The sequence below is a fragment of the Triticum dicoccoides genome, chromosome 3B, assembly GCF_002162155.2.
Source record: "Triticum dicoccoides isolate Atlit2015 ecotype Zavitan chromosome 3B, WEW_v2.0, whole genome shotgun sequence".
NCBI classification, from domain to species: domain Eukaryota; kingdom Viridiplantae; phylum Streptophyta; class Magnoliopsida; order Poales; family Poaceae; genus Triticum; species Triticum dicoccoides.
Window position 1 is genome coordinate 82,889,845 of NC_041385.1, and position 5,996 is coordinate 82,895,840.

A 5,996-nucleotide genomic window follows, 5' to 3' on the forward strand; every position below is an offset into this window, starting at 1 on the left:
AGGAGGAGGTGGTGGTGGCGGAGCCAGTGAGTTTGACCAACATTGAAACAATGCTACGAAATGCTCGTGCATTCCTTGAACTTTCACCTGCAGAAGAAAAACGGTGGGCCCACATGTTGGAAAAATGCAACGTTGTTGTCACCCCAGGAAATAAGCTGTCAATATTCTCAGCTATGGTCACCTTTCTTCAGGTGAAGACATCTGAGCGGATGACCAACAAATCATTTGATGCGATGTTGGCTGCTTTCCGCAAATCTTTCCCAGATGCGTCTGAGCTGCCACACACCTACAGTAAAATGAAGAATTTCCTTCGTGCAGTTGGAATTGGATATGATATGATCCATGTTTGTAAGAATAATTGTGTTATGTTCCGGAAGGATTATGCCTACTTAAGTGAATGCCCGAAATGCAAATCATCAAGATGGAAAGATGGCGATGCTGTGAAGAGGGTTCCTCATAATGTTCTGAGACATTTTCCAATTACACCAAGATTGCAGAGGTTGTTTCATGATGCTGAAACAAGACAGGATGTACTGTGGCATTCTAGGAACCAGGAGTACATAGATCAGAATGTAATGAGCCATCCATCTCATGGTAGTGAGTGTAAAAGCTTCAATGATAAACACAAAGATTTTGCTGCTGACCCGAGAAACATTAGACTTGGCTTAGCTCTAGATGGATTTAACCCATTTGGCCACCAGAGCGCCACATATAGCATGTGGCCAGTGCTTGTTATCCCTTACAACATGCCTCCAAATGTATGAACCAAAGAATCAAACTACATGATGGCCTTGCTCATCCCAGGTCCAAAAAGTCCTGGAAAGGATTTTGATTTGTTCATGGAGCCTCTTGTGGAGAAACTTCAACAGCTATGGAAGGGTGTTCTCACTCGAGACCTATATAGCAGCCCACCAGCTAATTTCTTTCTGCGTGTTGTTGTAATTTGGTGCATCCATGATTATCCAGCTTTGGGTACTACGTCAGGGCGAATGACACATGGTTACAATGCATGTGTTCGCTATGACAGGAATCCGCTGTCATACGCAATACTTAGCAAGATCTGTTACATTGGACACCGCCGTTTCCTTGCCAAGGACAAGCCGCATCCTAGAAAATACCGAAGACATGTGTTCAATGCAAAGCATGAAAACCGTGATGCGCTAAAGAGGTTCACCGCCGATGAGTTGCAAGTGGAATTAGAGAAGGTCAGGCATATTACACCAGGAAACCATCCTGGTAATGGTAGCGGGAAAAGGAAGCGTGGCACGGTAGAAGAGAGATTATTGTTTACATGCAGGTCCACTTTGTGGGACTTGGAGTATTGGAAAGATTTGGAACTGCGGCATAATCTTGATGTGATGCACATCGAGAAAAATATATGTGATGACATTATCGACACACTTCTTAACATTGAAGTCAAGACGAAAGATACCTTAAAATCTAGGATTGATTTGACACACCTGGGTATCAGAAAGGATTTGCAGGTGCAAGATGAAGGTAAACCACGGGATATGTCACCGGCTGTGTACGTCTTGGACAAGGTAAAAAGAAAAGAATTCTGCAAGGTCCTGTCACGTGTGAGATTCCCACATGGATTTGCTTCCAACCCTGAAAGGAGAGTCGGTGCAGATGGAAACAAGGTACAAGGGTTGAAAACTCATGACTGCCACGTCCTACTTCAAAGGGTTTTACCTGTTATCCTTAGAGGATTGGGCCGCCCTGACTTATATAGAGCAGTTGCAGAGATGGGACAATTCTTCAGGGAACTCTGCAGTAGAAATATCAGGATAGATTCTTTGGAGCGTCTTAGAGACAAGATACCAACTATCATATGCGACCTTGAGAAGATATACCTCCAGCCTTCTTTGATGTGATGGTGCATTTGGCTGTTCATCTACCTGATGAGGCACTACTTAGAGGTCCAGTACAGTATGGCTGGATGTACCCTATTGAAAGGCAGCCAGGCACTTTCAAGGGCTATGTTAGGAATAGAGCTAGATCCGAGGGTTCCAATGCAGAGGCCTACATTGCTACAGAAGCGTTGACATTCTGCTCAAAATACATTGAAACAACTGATCAGCTTAGCAAAGAATTGGGTGAAGACAATCCCGGGCTCAATATTTTCAATTATTCTGTTCGAGTTACAGGGAAGAGTCGAAAAGAGGACAAACCTAAAGATTTGGACAAAATGGTTTGGTATGTGTTGAATAATTGTCCTGAGATACTACCTTATATCAAGTAAGTGCAGTACTGCAGCTTATACATCGTAATCTACTAAATTTTCAGCACATTCTTATATATTTAGATGTTTGACGCGATCACTATGTTGTGCAGCATCTACAAAGAGGAGTTACTGCCGCAAAATCCAAGAGACATTGACAAACTGGTTATGGCAGGATTTGCGAAATGGTTCAAGAACCATGCAAGCTTTTGAAGTGCACTGTCAGTTTTTTTAATATATTGAGTACATAAGATGATCAGCTTGTCTATTTTCTAACCATAGGTTAAGAAGATGCAGGAGGATGGGCAGGCAGTTCATGATGCCCTTTACTCACTAGCAATGGGTCCTGATACTCGGGTAAGACATTATGAATCTTGCGTTGTTGGAGATGTGCGCTACAACACCCTTGCACGAGACGAAGGCAGGAAGACACAAAACAATGCCATCATGAGCACAGATATGTATGAGAAAGAGACAACTGAAATGTATGCTAACATAACAGACATTGTTCAGTTGCAGTATATCTCCAGTTTCGGGGATCATCGATGTGTGGTTCTTTTGTGCTGTCGTTGGTATAACCTGTTTTCTAAGATCGCAAAACCCAGAGCTGATGATTATTTCAAATCCATCAATGTCAAGGCGGCATACCAGACCAACGAGCCTTTTATTTTGGCAAATCAAGCAACACAGATATTTTTCTTGGAAGACACATTTGCACGTAGCGATGACTAGAGAGTATTGCAAAGGTTTGAGCAGAGGAATTCGTTTAATGAAGTTGCACGACAAGATGATTCTTACACTGCTCCTGATATGCAAGATAACACAGATGTTCCTAATATCTTTGAGAACCATCACGTCAATGATGGCGGCGAAAAAATTGTCTGTCGTGTTGTGGACATACAAGAGTTGATCAAGAAGAAGCCAACGTTCGAGGACGTTGAGGACGAAGAACAAGATGACACCGTGGGGAATTACGATTCAGACTTATACACATGGCGAAGATGTTGACGCTGCTGCTACAGATGATGATTACATTGCTTTTGTCGTATTTGCCTATCAGAAGACGTTTTTTATCTACTATGTGAAATTGTGTTTGCTATGACAACTGAAACCTGATGAACATGTTGTTTAGTATTTTGCTGTGAGAACATCACTTGTTATGTATGCTGATTTGTGTTTGGTGATTGTATGACAACTAAAACATGATGACATTGTTGTTTAGTTGTACTCATATTTGGCTGTGAAACTTGAATTTGATGACATAGTTTGCTATTGGACTGCAATTTGCTCGACGTCTTCGAATGAGAACAAAGCTGACCCGACAGGGCCTCTGCTATTTATTTATTTATACCCCCTGATTTCCGTTAATAGAAATCATTAGATGTTCACAACACTATGCCCAGCCTGCTACACAGGTTTCATTCATTACTAGTTACATCATGAGTGCTACATACACTTCAAATAAATAGACAATCATCCTACAGAGAAAATCGACTTTGCCCATTATCTTCACAAGCTCTTTCATCTCCTCATTGCTATAAAGGCCGTTCATCAGCTGTTGCTTGGCCATGATCAGAGGAACTGCATATTTAACCTTCTGCTCTGCATCTTCCTCTTCTGTCGTTCCTTCAGTTACTTGTCCAACACCCCAACCTGCTGGTATTGGGATTCCTCGGCTACCCAAATAATCAGCATAGTTGCATTCCCCCACATCAGCAACTTCCCAGAAATACAAATCACACGAATCTTCCCTTTTCTGCACGAATCAAATTGGAAGATCATCAACCAAACTATTAAAAAAATCAGCAACTGAAAGCAGCAGAACAACACTTAAACATATTATTAACCCATGATTCGGGCATTTGTAGAAGACTCGGCCAGGGTTGCGGATTGTGGTTGAGACGCGACGGATGACTCTGCGTGATTTGCAGTAGTGGCACCACACCAACAGCAGCGGGTTGCGATGAGCAATCGGCTGCAGTGCGCATGCCGTCGGGGGTGTGATGAGACCCACAGGCGATGGTACGGGTGGCAACGTGGCGCATATCTGGTTGTTGCCTGCTGAAGAGCAGCTGGACGAGCAGCCAGTGGACATGGTTGCTGCGGCCAGAGCTTCTAATGCTAGGCAGAGTAAGTAGAGAAGAGGAGAAGCGAACGTTGGATATGTCAGTTTCATTACTTGCAAAGTAGCATAGCACCATATATAGTCATAGTCTAGGTTTGGATTCGAACCAGCTACAGGAGCACGTCTTTGTTTTTTCTAAAACTCGGCAACGTCTCTTTACTGGTACACTAGCTTTTTTTGTACGCCTTCCCAAGTCTTTGATTTTCTTTCCCTTTTTTGCGAGGAAGGAAGGAGGACAAAATTGAGAGTTCCTCAGACTCGAACCCAAGACCTCTCTGTTGAAAACCAAGGGTGCTAGTCACTTATGTGGCGAACGTTCCCTGTGAGGAGGACGGCAGACGAACGCATTTTCCTTGCAGTTTTCTTCCTATATATAGAAAAGTATGCTACTTGGTGTCCGCTTAGTTAAAAAACGATTGTGCCAACCTTGACCGTTCGATTGACATTCAACGTCTGTTGCGTTTCTTCAGTCTCTTCTTCCTCGAGCCGCCAAAGCCAAACCAGCGCCGGTGGGATTGCCTGCTCCCGCCTCCCACGGTTGGCCGTGATCTTCCCCGGCTCCTGCTCGTTCCCATCCGAGGCCTCACCATCGTCCTCCGCCTTGGTTCGCTCGCCGCGGTGCCGCCCTCCGGTGTTGTCAACATGGTCAACAACCGAGAGGAATAAGGAGATGACTGTACATGGTGAGGATGACAGTAGGGACCCAGCAGCGCGCGCAGTAATTTTGTTTTTTCAGGACGGAGAAGGGTATCAACTAGGTTGTGCGGGACCCGTGGCCCGTCTAGCCCAGGCTTTTATTTCATATGTTTAGCACATGACCAGCCCAGTTTGTATTTTTCCTTTCTGAAAAATGGCTAGCCAGCTATTTTGTTTTTTGCAGAATAACCAACATAGGCCTACTTCCTTTTCTACGCCCTGCTGGGCCAAAAATCTTTCAAGACGAGGCGGGATGCATTTTGCCCAGAAAATGGGCTATAAGTAATAAGAAATGGGCTATAAGTAATAATAAATGGGCTGTAAAATGAGAAAAATACAACAAACAGGCAATTAGTTCCCAAATATTGTTTTCTTTCGGATTTTGATATTTTAAATTTCATTGTTCTTGTGCCGGTAAAATTTCATTGAATTTAAATTAAGGTATATTTAGATTTAAAATTAATTTGAATCTGGCTAGAAATTTTGGGTTGTATGCTGTTTGGGACAGATTTGGAGGCTGACTTGTGGGTCTACTAGGTTGAAGTGCACTTTAGCTTTGTCAACTTAGTCCACAAACAATTCTAGCAGCAGTGACCGTTGGATGTTAATCCAACGACTGTGCTGCTTCTTCAATATCTGATCTTCTTTCTCCAGCCGCCCAAACCAGCCCCGGTGGGACTGCCTTCTCCCGCCTCCCGTGGCCGGCTGTGCTGCCGCACAGGCCGCACCGCCAGGCCATTCCTCTACTCACCCACACCTCCTGTTATTTTCCGGCGACGACAGCCGGACCAGTAAACCCTCGTACTCCCCACCGCGTGGGCAACCATTACCGAGTCTTCCCCGGCTCTGTGCCGTTCCCTTCCTAGGCCTCGTCGTCGTCCACCGCCATGGTGCTCTCGGTGCGGCCTGGTCAACATGGTCAATGAATGACATCCATCGGTCGTGGACTGTATG